This window comes from Myodes glareolus, chromosome 20 (assembly GCF_982192425.1).
Source record: "Myodes glareolus chromosome 20, mMyoGla1.1, whole genome shotgun sequence".
NCBI classification, from domain to species: Eukaryota; Metazoa; Chordata; class Mammalia; order Rodentia; family Cricetidae; genus Myodes; species Myodes glareolus.
In genome coordinates, this window is record NC_142045.1 from 29,391,627 (window position 1) to 29,407,122 (window position 15,496).

Genomic DNA, 15,496 nt, shown 5'->3' on the forward strand with positions numbered 1-15,496 from the left:
TTCTCTGGTCTTTCAGTTTTCACTCCCTAACATCCGGCTCCAGCTTTTTATTCTTAAGACCAATTAGAGTTCGCGCTACCAGACCCCTCACAGAGTTCTGCTGCCACAGTCCTCTCCGGGTCTTCCTCACTGTGGTGGGGAAGGCTCTGAACCTGTGAACCAAAGCACACCCCCTATCCCCACCACCTTGTTTCTAAATTCAAGCATTTTGGTACAGAGATGAGAACAGTAACGACTCATGTGTTTGTCGATCTGAAAGTCACCTGAAGCCGTCGGTTCTGATTTGTTCCTCTCTGGGAGTTCATAAAGAGTTGTCTTGGTGTTGGAACACGAGCAGAAATGGGAGGAAGAGGCCAAAAGTGTTCCAGAGACTCTTCACTGACGCCACTGAGAGTCATACAACATTAGAAACAAAGGAAATATTTGCCAATATGGGATCACTAAAAAGACCATATTGCTGAGCGTCCGTGGGTATAACAGGCCTGTCTCAACCAGAAGACACTGTTTCTATCTCTCTTCTTCCACAGTGGCTCTTACAGACTTTCTGCCCCCCTCCTCACCTTCTGCAACATCTTCTTAGCCTTGAGGGTAGGGATTGTGCTCTACAGCTCCCATGTGGGGAAGGGCATCCCTTACTCTCTGCACGTTGACCCGCTGTGGTTCTCTGGGGGAACCTCCATCTGCTGTAAAAAGAAGTTTCTTTGAAACAGGCAAGAGCAACACTAACCTGTGGGTGAATACTCCCTGAGGAAAGAGCGCTAAAAAGCGGATTTCAGTATTTAATAGACAAAACCTAAACTTTCCGGTTAGAAAATTTAAGTCTTGATCTCATGCCTTCTGCCTTTGGTCACTCAGAGAATACCCTCCGTTCTCTTCATTACCCTAGGGGCTTGACTTCTTGGGAGTAACCCGGCTTTGTCACAGCTCACAGGGAGCTTTTGACCCCTACCTCCCAAGCACACCTATGTCTGCTGTCCCAGGGAAACTACCATCACGTCTACGGACCCCTGCAAGGGTCTCCCGCTGTTTTCCCAGCAGCAGAGTGATCCCACCACAGCATTGAATCCACGAGGAGTTACTTCTGCTCACACCTTCTGTCTCATTGAAAGTCTTCATGATCTTCCTCCCCATCACCTCTGTGAGAATGGAAAGCACTTCTTATGAAAACAACACTGTAAACCGCTCCCAATGGCATCTGGAAGCCAGTAAGAGCAAGGGACTTCCACACCAAGACCACTACAGCAGCTACCTAAGGACTGTGGGCAGCTTGAAGGGATCATTCCGTGATGCCCAAAGATGCAAAGAACCCACCACAGAGTTACTGGCGTCATGACTGTTGGATATATTTACTGAGTCTAGATATTCTTTCTTTTCTCTTCTCTTGGTCACAGAGCTCCTGACACACAGGACCTACTCGCCCTCTTTTGCAACCAGTTCCCTTTTTGTTGATTTCCTCTTTCAGACCCTGCTTTCTCTGCAGCCTTGGGATCATCAAACCAAAGCTCTTTGAAGCCCGGTTTCCAGAACTGCTATTTCTGAGACCTTCAGTAAAGTACTTCGAACTTTTACAGTTGGCTCTGGGTTTTATCTGATGGGTAAGTTGGATATAATCTCTTACTGCTCCCTCCTCCCGCATCACACTTTCCATTTTGTGAGCAGACAGGCAGATTCTGTTTTGTTTTTTGTTATTGTTTTGTATTTTGAAACAGGGATACTCTGTGTAGCCCTGGCTGTCCTAGAATTAACTCTATAAACCAGGCTAGCCTTGAACTCAGAGAGCTTCCTGTCTCTGCCTCCTGAGTATTGGGATTAAAGGTCACTGCCACCGCCATGCCTGGCTATAGGCATGTTCTTGCTTATAAATTTCGCTATTGGCTATTCCAAGCTCTCTGCAAAACTCCATCAAATGTTCATAGCCTTGGCTCCACCCTTTGCAGTGAAGCCTGCCCTGGGTGCTGTGCCGGCCTTTGTGTTCCTATTCTCAGCACTTCTGATCACCTTGCCCAGTTATATATATTTATGTATGTTATATGTAAGAAGTTATTATATACATTACAGAAGTTATGCCTTTCTAACTAGTGTATTTCACTGATTTATGATGTATATGTTTCCGACATTAAATATCTCTAATATTGGAATGTATCTGACAATCACTGGTGTCTCTTGTCCATAGACGGCTTTACCCCCATTTACAGTCATCTTAAAATGGCAGATCATATAACAATGGCATGTCTTTAAACTGATGACGTGGTAGATGGTTGGCAATTATTCTCTTGCTTGTAGCCACATCTGTTTCCAATGTAGTTCTGGAGGTCTTCTGTTTCTCTGCCCCTTAAATCTCGCCTGGCATTACAGCTTGCTTTGATCAATCGATGATGGCAGGAATGACGCTCGGGTTCGGAGTCTGGACCTCAAGAGACTGAAGCATTTCCTTTCCCTGCCTTGGAACTCTGCCACGGGAGAAACCCTGGGTAGCCTGGTAGATGATGAGGGACAAATAGCCCTGCTACCTCCATTGTAAGAAGTCCAGCTGCCTCGCTGACAGGCGGATGGCCACATGCCCCATACGAACCCTAAAAGGCAGTTGGTCAATGGCATAGGGACCTAAATAATAATAAGGATTATTTGGAAGTGGTTTATCAAAATATAACACATAACAACTAGATGGTATCTCAAATGCAGTGAAAACAATGGATAATTCTTGTTTTGTTTATGGTATATATTCTACCTCTGCACCCCTCTATGGCTGAGATCCCCACAACAAAAGGCAGATCAACTAAAGAAAGTCGTAAATATGTATTGAATAAAACTTTTATGTTGCATAGAAGATTTCAGAAATAAAGACCCAAAGATCTGGGGAGAGTGATTTTCACAGAGCATTGTGCAGAGACGTGACTGGAAGGCGAGAGGGTTTGATATAATGATGCTGACGAAGGCCTGTTTGCTTTGATTCTCACTCCTTTCCAAGCCGAAGGAGGGCTTCCTCTCTGTGATCTTATGACTTGTTTTATGAACTGCTCCGGGGGAGAAAGGCAGATCAGAGAGTGAACTTCTGGCTTCTGTGACTTCCCCCATTTCCTCAAGCTTAAAATATTTAGTATGTCAAGCTTCCATATTTTGGGATATCATGTCCTGAGCCCTGACATAACTTATAAACCCCAGGAGGGACAGGATTCCACCTTTTCTGTCATTTCTAGTGTAGTGAATTTTGCTGGTAACTTTGTACTCCGATTAGGAGAATTACAGTTACTCATTCCTTCCTTTTGTTCTCCACATAACCTCCACTCTTCCTTCCTTTCCTTCCTTTCCTTTCTTTCTTTCTTTCTTTCTTTCTTTCTTTCTTTCTTTCTTTCTTTCTTTCTTTCTTTCTTCCTCTCCTCTCCTCTCCTCTCCTCTCTTCTCCTCTCATCCCCTCTTCTCTCCTCTCATCCCCTCTCCTCCCTTCCCCTCCCCTCCCCTCCCCTTCCCTCTCCTCCTCCCTCCCTCTCTCTCTCTTTCTTTCTTTCTGCTCTTATGTCCAGAACACAGTTTCTCCTCCCTCCTTTCTTCTTCCCCAGCCACTGCTCCTCTGTTTCTCTTCAGAAAGTTTCTCTTCAGGCCTACCAGGGACACCAACCAACCATAGCATATGTTTGCAGTGAGATTAGGCACTTCCTCTCCTATTAAGGTTGGCATCCAATTTTCTACAATAACCTTTTCTTTTCTTTTTTTTTTTTTTTTTACTTTTTCTATGGTTTTTATGGAGCTACATGTTTTTTTCTGCTTCCCTCCCTTCCTGCCTTCTCCCATGATTCCCATGGTCCCAAATATTCTCAGGAGATCTTGTCTTTTTCTACTTTCTAAGTAGATTAGATTCATGTATATCTCTCTCAGGGTCCTCTTTGCCTAGGTTCTCCGGGATTGTGAATTGTAGGCTGGTTTTTCTTTGCTTTGTATCTAAAAGCCACTTATGAGTGAATACATTTTATATTTGTCTTTCTGGGTCTGGGTTACCTCACTTAATATGATGTTTTCTAGATCCATCCATTTGCCTGCAAATTTCAAGATGCCATTATTTTTCTTGCTGTGTAGTACTCCATTGTGTACTTCAGTCGAGGGGCAATTTAGGTTGTTTCCAGGTTCTGGTTATGACAAATAATGTTGCTGTGAACATAGTTGAGCACATGTCCTTGTGGTACCTTTGAGTATCCTTTGGGTACATACTCAAAAGTGCTATTTCTGGATCTTGAGGTAGCTTGTTTCCTAATTTTCTGAGAAATCACCATACTGATTTTTAAAGTGTCTGTGGTAGTTTGCGCTCCCACCAGCAAAGCAAGAGTGTTTGTTCCCTTTATCTCATATTCTCTCCAGCATAAGTCATCAACAGTGTTATTGATCTTGGTCATTCTGGCAGGTGTAAGATGGAATCTCAGAGTTGTTCTGATTTGCATTTCTATGATGACTAAAGATGTTGAGTATTTCCTTAAGTATCTTTCAGTCATATCAGATTATCTGTTGAGAGTTCTCTGTTTGGGTCTATACCCTATTTTTTTTATTGGGTTATTTGTTCTTTTGATGACCAATTTCTTGAGTTCTTTGTATATTTTGGAGATCAGACCTCTGGCTAATGTGGGGTTAATGAAGATCTTTTCCTATTTTGTAGGCTGTTGTTTCATCTTGTTGCCCGTGTTCTTTGCTTTACAGAAACTTCTTGATTTCAGGAGGTCCCATTTATTAATTGTTTCTCTCAGTGTTTGTACTACTGAGGTTATATTTAGGAAGTGGTCTTCTGTGCCAATGCATTCGAGTGTACTTCCCACTTTCTCTTCTATGAGGTTCAATGTGGTTGGATTTATGTTGAGGTCTTTGATCCATTTGGACTTGAGTTTTGTGCATGGCAATAGATATAGACTTGATCATGGTAGATGATTTTTCTTGAATTCTTGTATTTGGTTTGTCAGTATTTTATTGAGTATTTTTTTTTTTGCATCATTGTTCACAAGTGAGAATTGTTTGTAATTCTCTTTCTTTGAAATGGCTTTGCGTGGTTTGGTTATCAGGGTAATTAAATCAAGACCAGATAAGTAAATTAAATAGACCTACAACTGCAAAAGAAATAGAAACAGTCATCGAAAGTCTCCCAACCAAAAAAGCTCAGGACAAGATGGTTTCAGTGCAGAATTCTACAAGGTTTTCAAAGAAGAACTAATAAACCAATACTCCTCAAATTGTTCCACACAATAGAAACAGAAGGAACATTGCTAAACTCTTTTTATGAGGCTACAATTACCCTAATACTTAAACTTCACAAAAACATTACCAAAAAAGAGAATTACAGACCATTCAAACTCATGAACATTGATGCAAAAATACTCAATAAAATGCTGGCAAACCAAATCCAAGAATATATGAGAAAAATCATACACCCTGATTGAGTTGGCTTCATCCCAGAAATGCAGGGATGGTTCAACATACGAAAATCTGTCAATATATCCACTATACAAACAAAATGGAAAACAATAGTCCACCTGATCATCTTGTTAGATGCTGAAAAACTCATTAACAAAATGCAACATTCCTTCATGATAAAGGACTTGGAGAGAGTTGGGATACAAGGAATATACCTAAACATAATAAAGACAATATACAGCAAGCCAGCAGCCAACAACAAACTAAATGGAGAAAAACTCAAATCTATCCCACTACAATAACCTTTTCTTAGTATTTTTCCTTTCTTAAAAAAAGCAGGATTAATGTTCAATGGATAAATACAAACAAACAAACAAACAAATAAAAGTACCCTACTAAAAACAAACAAACCAAAAAGAAGCTGCTTGTAATCCTAGCACTCCTACGTGGAGATGGGGAGAAAGCATCTGTTTGTGTATCTCCTCCATAAAAGAGGGAGCCCATGTCTCATTGATGGACAAAGACATGAGCTACATCAATTTTGTTGGACACTTTTGAAACTGTCCCTTCTTCTCCAACACCTTCCTTCCTTGTAGGAGAAAATGTGATTTGAACTCCAAGCCACTTCTTTGAGACTTACTCATTTTCCCTGGGATATCACCTATGTGCAGATGAGGCACATGTGTTGCTAAATTTCTGCTTGTTTTCCTCTTGTATGACCAACTGTTTCACTCGTGTGTTGTGAGTCCTCCACCATGATAAGCCTGTTTGTACTCTTGAACTCTGAGCCAAATAAACCCTTCCTTCCTTAAGTTACTGATCTCAGGCATTTGTCATAGCGACAAGACAATTAATATCACATTTGTAATTCTTCTGACATGCAGATTGACATCCAACAGCATATTTGAGTCTCTTGGGTATTTCAAAGTCACCTCAAGAACAATACAATTAAAGTTAATGTCAGCATGTAACTACATTGCCCCCACCAACCTGTTTTGTGGATGGGACACACCGCTTCTGTAGGCAGGAAGCATTTGGATATATTTGATCGCTGTGGTTCAAAACCCCTCATGTTAAAGTCATTTTTAATAATAGCTTCTAAACATCCATTTTCTTCATCTTCCACTGGCACTAGCTGGAGGTAGCACCTTCTCTCATGAGATGGAATGGAAAGATGGGACATTGGAAGGGAAAGGTACCTCTCATTCACCAGAACCTGCAAAAGAGCTTCCTGCACATTGTATATCCATTATAATATAATATCATATATTGCATATAATATAATCCATTTTCTGACAAAAATTCCACAAACAGGATTATGAACCACATTTACAGTAAAAACACACACCTGTGATCTGGTGTAGCAAGAATTCCTTTGACCTGCTTTGTTTAGCTTTTTAAAAAAAAATCTTCCCAGTCAGTGAACCTGTATAGTTCATTTCATAAGCCACCTTATACTCCCACCCACTAAGGAAGCTTCTTAGATAAAAGTAAGCATACCAAAACATTTTTGTTTAGTCTTTTAAACTCCTTTGAAGAGCATATCTTGAAAAGCCACCACATCACGTCCGTAACTGCTGTTCAGATAGATACAGCTCCTTCTGGAAACATCCACCTTCACCCTGCTAGTGTTCTGCATTGTGACTAACTTCCTCTGTTCTTCCTTACCGAATTCTGAACTCCTGGACAAAGATAAGAATATGGAAACGTGTGGAGGCCTGAAAATGTGGGCCGATTTCCACGTTGACCAAGGGTCAGAGCGTTGGAACTGACCTCTAGTTCCTTCAAGGTTATTGTGTTTCTACCTCAAAGTTCCCACCTAGGCGTAGCTCAGAGAGTTCTGCTCTCTCAAGGTTATTGCCAACAGGTGCGACTAATATCCAGACCTGGCTGATAGAGTAGGTACGTGCCTATTTCAAACAAATCTAAGGACCCAACTAAGGGTCCAGTTTTTTATGGAGATAACTTTGGATTCCACCCAGGGAGTGATTTGCCTACAGAATGTTTTGGTCCAGGGTGTGAGCGTGAGTTGTTTGGTTCTAGCAACAGAATGTTTAACTACGGAGGTAACCCACAACCTTCAATTGGTTTCCTTGTATCATGTTAATGCAGTTTTTGTCTTACTCCTACCTTTTGTGGGCAGAGGTATTTAAAGCAATTTGAAAGTAAAAACAGGCGAATTTCAGTACTCACTGGAAATTCCCTTCCGATACTATCTTATATGATTCTCCATTTTATTATTTTCATCCGCGTCTTTGTATTTTTTACTGTATTTCTAGATCCCCATGCCTCTACTCTGGTGAGAGGTATTTTTGTTGAGGCTGGTCCCCAATGAAACACTGGCCAGAGGTTCTCTCTCTTTCACCTGAGACTTCCCCAGCCTTCGCCCACAAGATGACACTTTCTTATTTGTATTACTGTCCATCCTGCTTTCCCAGCAACACTAACATCTCCTTAGCTTTCTAGAATGCAGCCAGAGTGTTTCTTGTGAAATGGGAGTGGTGTCATCAGCCCTATCTCCTGCTTAAAACCCATTGATGACTTTTGCTTATGTGAGGGATAAGCACTAGACCTCCCTGGTTGGCCCATTCTCTCTCTACACTTTCCAGAAATCAATGCTAAGGTGGTCTTGCTTCCTTGGCCCCTGAAGCTCTCACAGCTGTTCCCCAAATGTTCTCTTCTTTCTTATTTTCCTAAATGCTTTGCTATGCATCCTAATTTCAGTTCAAGGCTCAACTCTTCTTAGAATGACCTCCTTACCTCCATTAAACACCATTGTAGAATCTCTCAAAATGTCCCATCTTATTATTTATGCTCATTGTAGTTGCAATTTTGTTTGTGAGATTATCTCATAACTTTTTGGTTATGAGACAGGTTTTGGGGTTTTTTGTTGTTGTTGTTGTTTTTGTTTTTTGAGACAGGGTTTCTCTGTGTAACAGCCTTGGCTGCCCTAGAACTCACTTTGTAGAGACTAGGGCCTGCCTCTGCCTCCCAGGTGCTGGAATTAAAGGCATGTGCTACCACTTTCCGGCTTGTCTCAAAACTTTCAACCTACCTACCTCTCTGCTGTACAATGCAGGAAGCTGGGATAATTCCTTGACTATTGCTTAGTTACCCTCCCAAAGTGAGTCACAAAGCTGGCGGAGATTATGATAGCTTTCTCCTACATTTCTGTGATAGCTTTATCCCACATTTCTGCGTAAGGGAAGTATCCATAAGGGATTTATTTCTTAGATCAACTCTGTCTGATTGTAGGTCATAAGTTTCCTATTCCAGAAAGGAGGCTGAATATCTAGGAGGGAACACTGCACGCGGAGGCCAGGAAGATTCTGAACGTGCAGGCCTTGATGGAGTCCTGCATGCTGCAGTATGTTACTATCTTCTCCGTAACTGCTCCTACTCTATGCTTCACAACTGTCCGGGCGTCACTGATGCTAAAAGTCTTTGGATCCTCAGTATGAAGGCTCCCGTGTCACATGAAACCATGGCCAAATAAAATTGTTATGCTCTCTTATCCCTCCCTTTTGACCCAGGATTGTTATCACCTTTTCAGTTCCTACAGCAAGTCTGTAACTTTTACTAAATTCCCAGGAAACTAATCTAGTAATCCTGAGAGATCAAATGGAAAATGGCTAGAATAGATTGAAAAAAAAAATGGAACTCTGACACATGACCTGCAGTTTCATGTCAAGGAAACTACCCTAATACATATCTACAGTAAATTACTCAGGAAGTTAACTTGTTATAAGCCAGATTTACAGGAAGCCAGGTTACTATCTCTGCCCCCAATCCTGGAAACCTAATAGTAACTTCTAGAACATTCAACTAAATGTCTATGACTTGACAACTAATTTGAGCAATACTACAAATTAGTTGTGCTTCTCTCATTTTCATTTCAGTCTCTAACTTAGGACTCACCAGAGAAAGCCAATAATCCTCTTAATGAAATCTACAGGATGTCCCACTTCCAGCGAGCCCTTCTCCAGGTCCCTCAACAGCCCCCATGCTGTTGACAGCTTGCATCAGGATATATACATTTTTATAGTGGGCTAGAACAACAACTACAAAGTTCCTCATTCCTGTTTGCCTCTGAATCTATGTCCCCAACACAGTGCTGGTGACTCGGTCCCTGACATAGCAAGCTCAGTAAGTAGCTTTGATATTTCCTTCTTGATTGGTATTGACTTCAGCAACCGCATATTCTACTTCCAAAATAACTCAGCTGACTTTCACACTAATGGTCACATTCTCTGAAATGGCCTCTCATGAACCCCATGTTTTGTTTAAATCTGTGGTTCCTGATGTGTGTGATATCTTTTCTGTCTTCAAGTATCTCCTCTTACCAGTGTGTGTGTGTGTGTGTGTGTGTGTGTGTGTGTGTGTGTGTGTGTCCCTGCTTGGCCTTCTTCTCTGCCATACAAACACATCTCCTTTGGTGATGGTGCCTAGCCTTTAAGGTTTCCATGACCACTGTTGAGTTCCATTCCAAAGTCACCATGCACAAACCTACCTGTTCTTACTGTCTCCTGCCAATTGTTCCAAAGCACCTGAAATCAATATATTGAAAAGTCAGACCTCCATTACAGTTAGCGTCAGCTACTAGCCTGATACAAACCTAGGGTCACTTTGGAAGAGGGAACCTCAGTTAAGAAATTGTCTCCATCAGATTGTCTTGTGGAAATATTTGTGGGGACATTTTTTGACTGCTAATTGATATAGGAGGACACAGTTACTTGTTTCTGCAGAAGATGAGAAGCTATGGATTCCTTTCAGGTTAATATTGTTTGATTGAGCAAGACCCCCTGAATGATCTCCAGTGGAAGTGATGTCCCAGGTGACTAAACATTCACAACAACTTCAAGGCTACTGGCTGAGATGGAGAAGCCACACAAAATATCCCTGTCAGGACTTGACCATAATTCTAAATTTTTTCAGGATACCCATAAGATTGTCAGTGCCCCAATCAACAGGAAGTAGTATAGAAAACTATGCCCAAATTCCCAAAATATTGTTTATGAATGTTTGTTGTCTTTTAAAGGGGGTTGGTTATAAATGGTTAATGGACATAGTCAATCTTTTTCTAAAAAGGGGGGATATAATATGGATATTATGAGGAAAGGATAGATTATTATGATAATAAAAAGGGGCAGATTATTGAATCTACTTTAATCCAAAAAACAACTGTTAACCTCAAAATACTTTACATTGGTATGGATTTTGGTTTATTGACACAGATTTAAGGTCAATTTTGCTGTACTACATGTATATTTCTACTCTTGTTTAAGGTATTGTGTTTATGCATCTCTTTTAAAACATGTAATGTATAGCAAAGAAACACAAATTAATAGTAATCTATAATAGTCAAACTTATAATCATGTTAGTCAGGTTTTCTAGATCTGCAGAAATATATTTCAAATGGACAGGTAATCTTCAAGCAATTCAAAGACCTACAGAATATGGCATTTAAAATGTTTTAAGAACTTAGACTTCTCTCAACAATGAAATATGTCTGCTCTGGCAGCACCAATTACTTCAAGAGGATGATGGGTGTTGAAGCAACTCCTTATGAAATTTGCTTTCAATATGACAAGGCTAGCCATTTCGGCAAGAAACTACTCTTTCCTGGACTGCTTAACAATATACTGTATGAACTGGATATACACGATCCACAGGAAAATGACTACTGAGTTTGCCAAAATAAGATGAGACAGTCCTTTGGTGTTCCTGCTTCATGAAAGTCTGCAGGACATAGAAAAAAGCAACTGATGAATTTTGCCTTCGAATTTCCTGCTTCACTGAGAAATCTTTCAGGTATTCTAGGCCTGTAGGCTAAAGATGAATTCTCCAATTCTACAGAAGAACTGGACTGTCCAGGCAACCAGATATCTCTGTCATTTCTAGAGTTTTGGAAGTTGCTTACAATGCACTTCCCAGTTACTTTGGTAATATTATATATGTCTGGGGTCTTTGATGAATTTGAAGACTAGATAGTTATAATTATAGTTTTCTTTAGTTATAATAAAAGATAAAACGATTTGAAGCTTTAGGCTCACAAAAAATAGATAATATAACTTTTTCTTTAATTTTGCCAAATGAAAAGACTAAATATTTTAACTGTAATTCTTGCTTGATATCTGTTTCATTATGTGTAATTTTACAAATGTTAAAGTTAAAACATTCCTTTTTAATGAGATAGAAAAGGGGAAGTGATGTGAGATGTCCTTCTGTATGCTTTAAATATGTGTGCTTTTATTGGTTGACGAATAAAGCTGCTTTGGCCTATGGCAGGGATGAATATAGTTAGGTGGGAAACCCAAGCAGAGATACAGGTAAAGAAGGGCAGAGTCAAAGAGATGTCAGTGAGCCCCCTGGAACAGCAAGATGTAATAGAGAAAAGGTAACCCCACAAAGCCACACGGGGATACTCAGAGTATTAGAAATGGGTAATTTAAACGTAAGAGCTATCCAGTAATAAGCCTGAGCCATTAGCCAAACAATTTTAATTAATATTAAGCCTCTGAATGATTATTTTATAAATGACTGCAGGACTAGGCAGGACACAGGAAACCTTCAGGCTACATACCATTCATAGGCAGATGGGTCTGAACTATATAAGAAAAGGTAGCTGAACGTGAGCCTGGGAGTGAGTCAATAAGCACCTTTCCTCCATGGTTTCTGCTCTAGTTCTTTCCTCCCTCTGGTTGCATTAGGTCATGGTGTGTATCTCAGCAACAGAAAGCAAACTATGACACCCCTGGACCCCACAGGTGTGCACAGATGTACACACACACACACACACTCACACACTCACACACACTTCCTTTTAGTCATATATAGCATAGTACCAAACTACCCAAATAATATCACTAACTGCTGGGGATCACTTTAGCCTTCTTTGTGGTTCCCGAAGGTTTCCCTTTCCTTCCCTCTGCCCTTATCACTCTGCTTCTTTAAGGACCTCTGTTAAAGTCTGGAGCTGACTTGTCCCCCATTAACTCATAGTTTAGACATCTGGTCCACATCTGGTGGCATCATTTGGGAGCCTGCGCAAACCTGAAGGAGGTGGGATCCAGCTGCTAGAAGGAGGCGTTTAGGACTGGGCCTTTGAAGGTTGTGCCTGCCCCCAGTTCCAGCATCTCTCTGTTTTCTGGTCCTCAGTGATGCGAGACACATCACCATAAGCTTCTGCTGTCACGAACTTTGCCACGCCTTCCTTCCTCATCAAGAGGAACTGAATCCTTCTAGAATCATGAACCCAAATAAACCTTGCCTCCTTTGGATTTTTTTTTTTGGTCAGATATTTTTGTGAGAGCCACATGAAGATGTGTGAGCTACTTTTTGATGTTGTGATAAAACACCGTGTTTGGAAGTGACTCAGGGAGGCAAAAGTGTACTTCTGGGTGACAGTCTACAGTGGTGGGTGGGCATGGCAACAAGTAACCAGAGCAGGATGGGTGAGGTCACACCAGAGCAGGATGGGAGAGGTCACATTTTTAAGTACAAACATAAGCAGAGGAGTGGAGTGAGGCCATAAACCATCACTGCCCCCATTGATGTACTTCCTCCAGCAGGCATATACCTCCTAAAGGTTCTGTGACCTCCCTAACCAGCAATGCCAAGGAGGGACCAGGTGTTTATATCTTTGAGTCTTCGGGGGACATTTCTACTTCAAAGTTCCACAGTAATAACTATCCCAATCTCACTGCCTCTAAAGTATCACAAGGTCCCTACTTGGTTTTATGCATGCACCCCTTCTGAAACTATCTTTTCACTCTATCAGCAGAGGGATCTTTAAAAAACACCTTCTGCCTTTGAACTTTTGACACCTCTTCATTATTAACTATGATAATCAGGGTCCCTATGATAGTCTCACCATCAGTATCCCTGCCACAGCAGACTTTGGACTTGATGCTCTTCGCATAGACTCTTGTGACAGTGTGAAACTCTGCTCATGCGTTCAGGTTCTGTCTGAGCCCTGATGATACATACATCTCCTCTCTTGTATCCTAGTTAGCCACCTGTGAGTTCAGCTTGGAATCCTTAGATTGTGTTTACTGGCCACAGTCTGATGTATATGCAGAGATCTCTGCTCAGGTGTCTAGCCATCAGGAAGACCATGTTGGACCAAATTCATCGTGATTTATGAACCCAAGAAGCATGTTGAAAGCCTTTGTTTATACCTGTGACTTGCAAAAGACTGGAAGAAAGTGCATGCCTGCCCGGAGAAGTGGAATTTCAAAAGCTTGCCTTGAGTTTGCATCTGTTGCACAAAATAAGTCCCTGCTTATACTTCACATATGGTCTTCTCCTTCCTGGGCCCCACGGATGGATGTTCTCTGCTTCACAGATCCAGGACGTGGCAAGGCAAGGCCCCTAGCTCTCTAGAGATGGGGGAGGGGTGCACTTCCCAGCAGAGATTCTTCTGTCAGCCAAATCAACAGGAAGAAAGAAAGTCAATACCAGGGCAACTGGCTGACTGCTAAAGTGGGCCTCATGTGGAAGGGAGATAATGGTCTGGGGATCCCACATGTAAACATTTTTAAGATGCCAATAGCCAGCAGGCAGCCCTTCACATCAGATATCTGTGAAGAGAATGGGCATATGGAAGAAGGCTGGGAGACGGGGAGTCCCCCCCAACCCTCCCCCCAGCTTCTTCAGAAGAAACAAAAAGAAAGAAGCCCAGTTTTCCTTCCCAGGGCCAGACCCTGCCCTCCTGATTTACAGCAGGACTTGTGAGACTGAGTGTTCAAATCTAAAGTTACTGCAGCTGCCTCTGCACTGGTGTGGATGATGGAAGGGGGGTAACTAGAGCACTGGGGGCTAGCTCTGGCTGGGAGTCCATCCCACGTTACCGCAGTCTGTTCAGAGGGCACAGCAGGCTAGAACAGTAATGCCCGTAGCGACGCGGCCCTAACAGCAGCAGGCTGTCAACACTGTGGGATGCTGGGCCAGGCAGTTGGACATCACAGCCTTCAACACACATGTGCATATGCCCACACAGCTATGCAATCTACACAGATATTTACAAGTTGAGTAATTTTTAGGCAGTCGATGCACCTTTGGGGCAGTGCAGGGGCAACCCAGAGAGAGGAAGAGGGTTCAGGGAGGGGGTACAACCTGGCATAGATATCCTGACTTGATTCCACGATACTCTGTACCCTGTCTCACCTGGCAAATTCTAGCCTGTCCAGAAAGTCCCGCTGAAAGATTGAGGACAAAGTCAGGAGTCATCACTTGAGCTCCGGGGCACCCACTGCCTACTGGATTCTAGTTCGGGGGCAAAGAAAAAAGCTATAGGCAGGTGACAACAAAGTTTCTAAACCTGCCATACAGTCCTGGTACTTGCTTGCTGAGGCTTGGAGGTCTGGCTCTTCCCTGCTCACCCGAATGCATTTCTGGGCATTCAGGAAACTGGGAACACAAGCGACAGTTGCTGCTCCATCCTCGGTTTTATTTATCAAATGTTTTCTGTGCAAATCCATTGAGAAGGGAAGGCGCTGTCTTCAGCCGGCTCTGTGTGGCAGCCTGCTTAGGCTACATCTACATGCTAGCAACATCTGTGCGCAAACGCACGCCAAGGTGTGGGCATTCCAGGAGCACCCCCGAAAATCTCCGGGGAAAGAAGACCTTTGAACAGGCGGGTATATCCGTGTGTTACCACGAGGCCTTCCTCTCAAGCGGGGAGTCTTCAGGTTTCCATTTCCAGGCATGGATGCGAACGGCTGCTTCCTCTATAGAGTGGATAGGTGGAAACAATAGCGGTTTTTATGAAGCAGAATCAGCTTTGCTCAGGGAGACAGAAGCTGACTCGAGGACGTTATTAAAAGACACGGGAGCATCCGCACGGCGAGGGAGGAAATTGAAAATGTCTGGGTTCGGTGGGGCCTTGATTTAGTTGTTGAAAATGAAAGGGTGTGCGGAATGATGAGCCCACGCTGACAGGCGCACTGCTTAATCAGAAGAATCTAGCAAATTAATAGGTAATTCTGGTGGAAAAACGAAACCTCTCTTGGGTGGAACATTAATTATCACCCTGCTATCAAGGAAAGGTGACAATGTGGACGTGTCTAGGAAGAAGGTAGGAGAGAGTGGTTTTCAGGGTCAGCG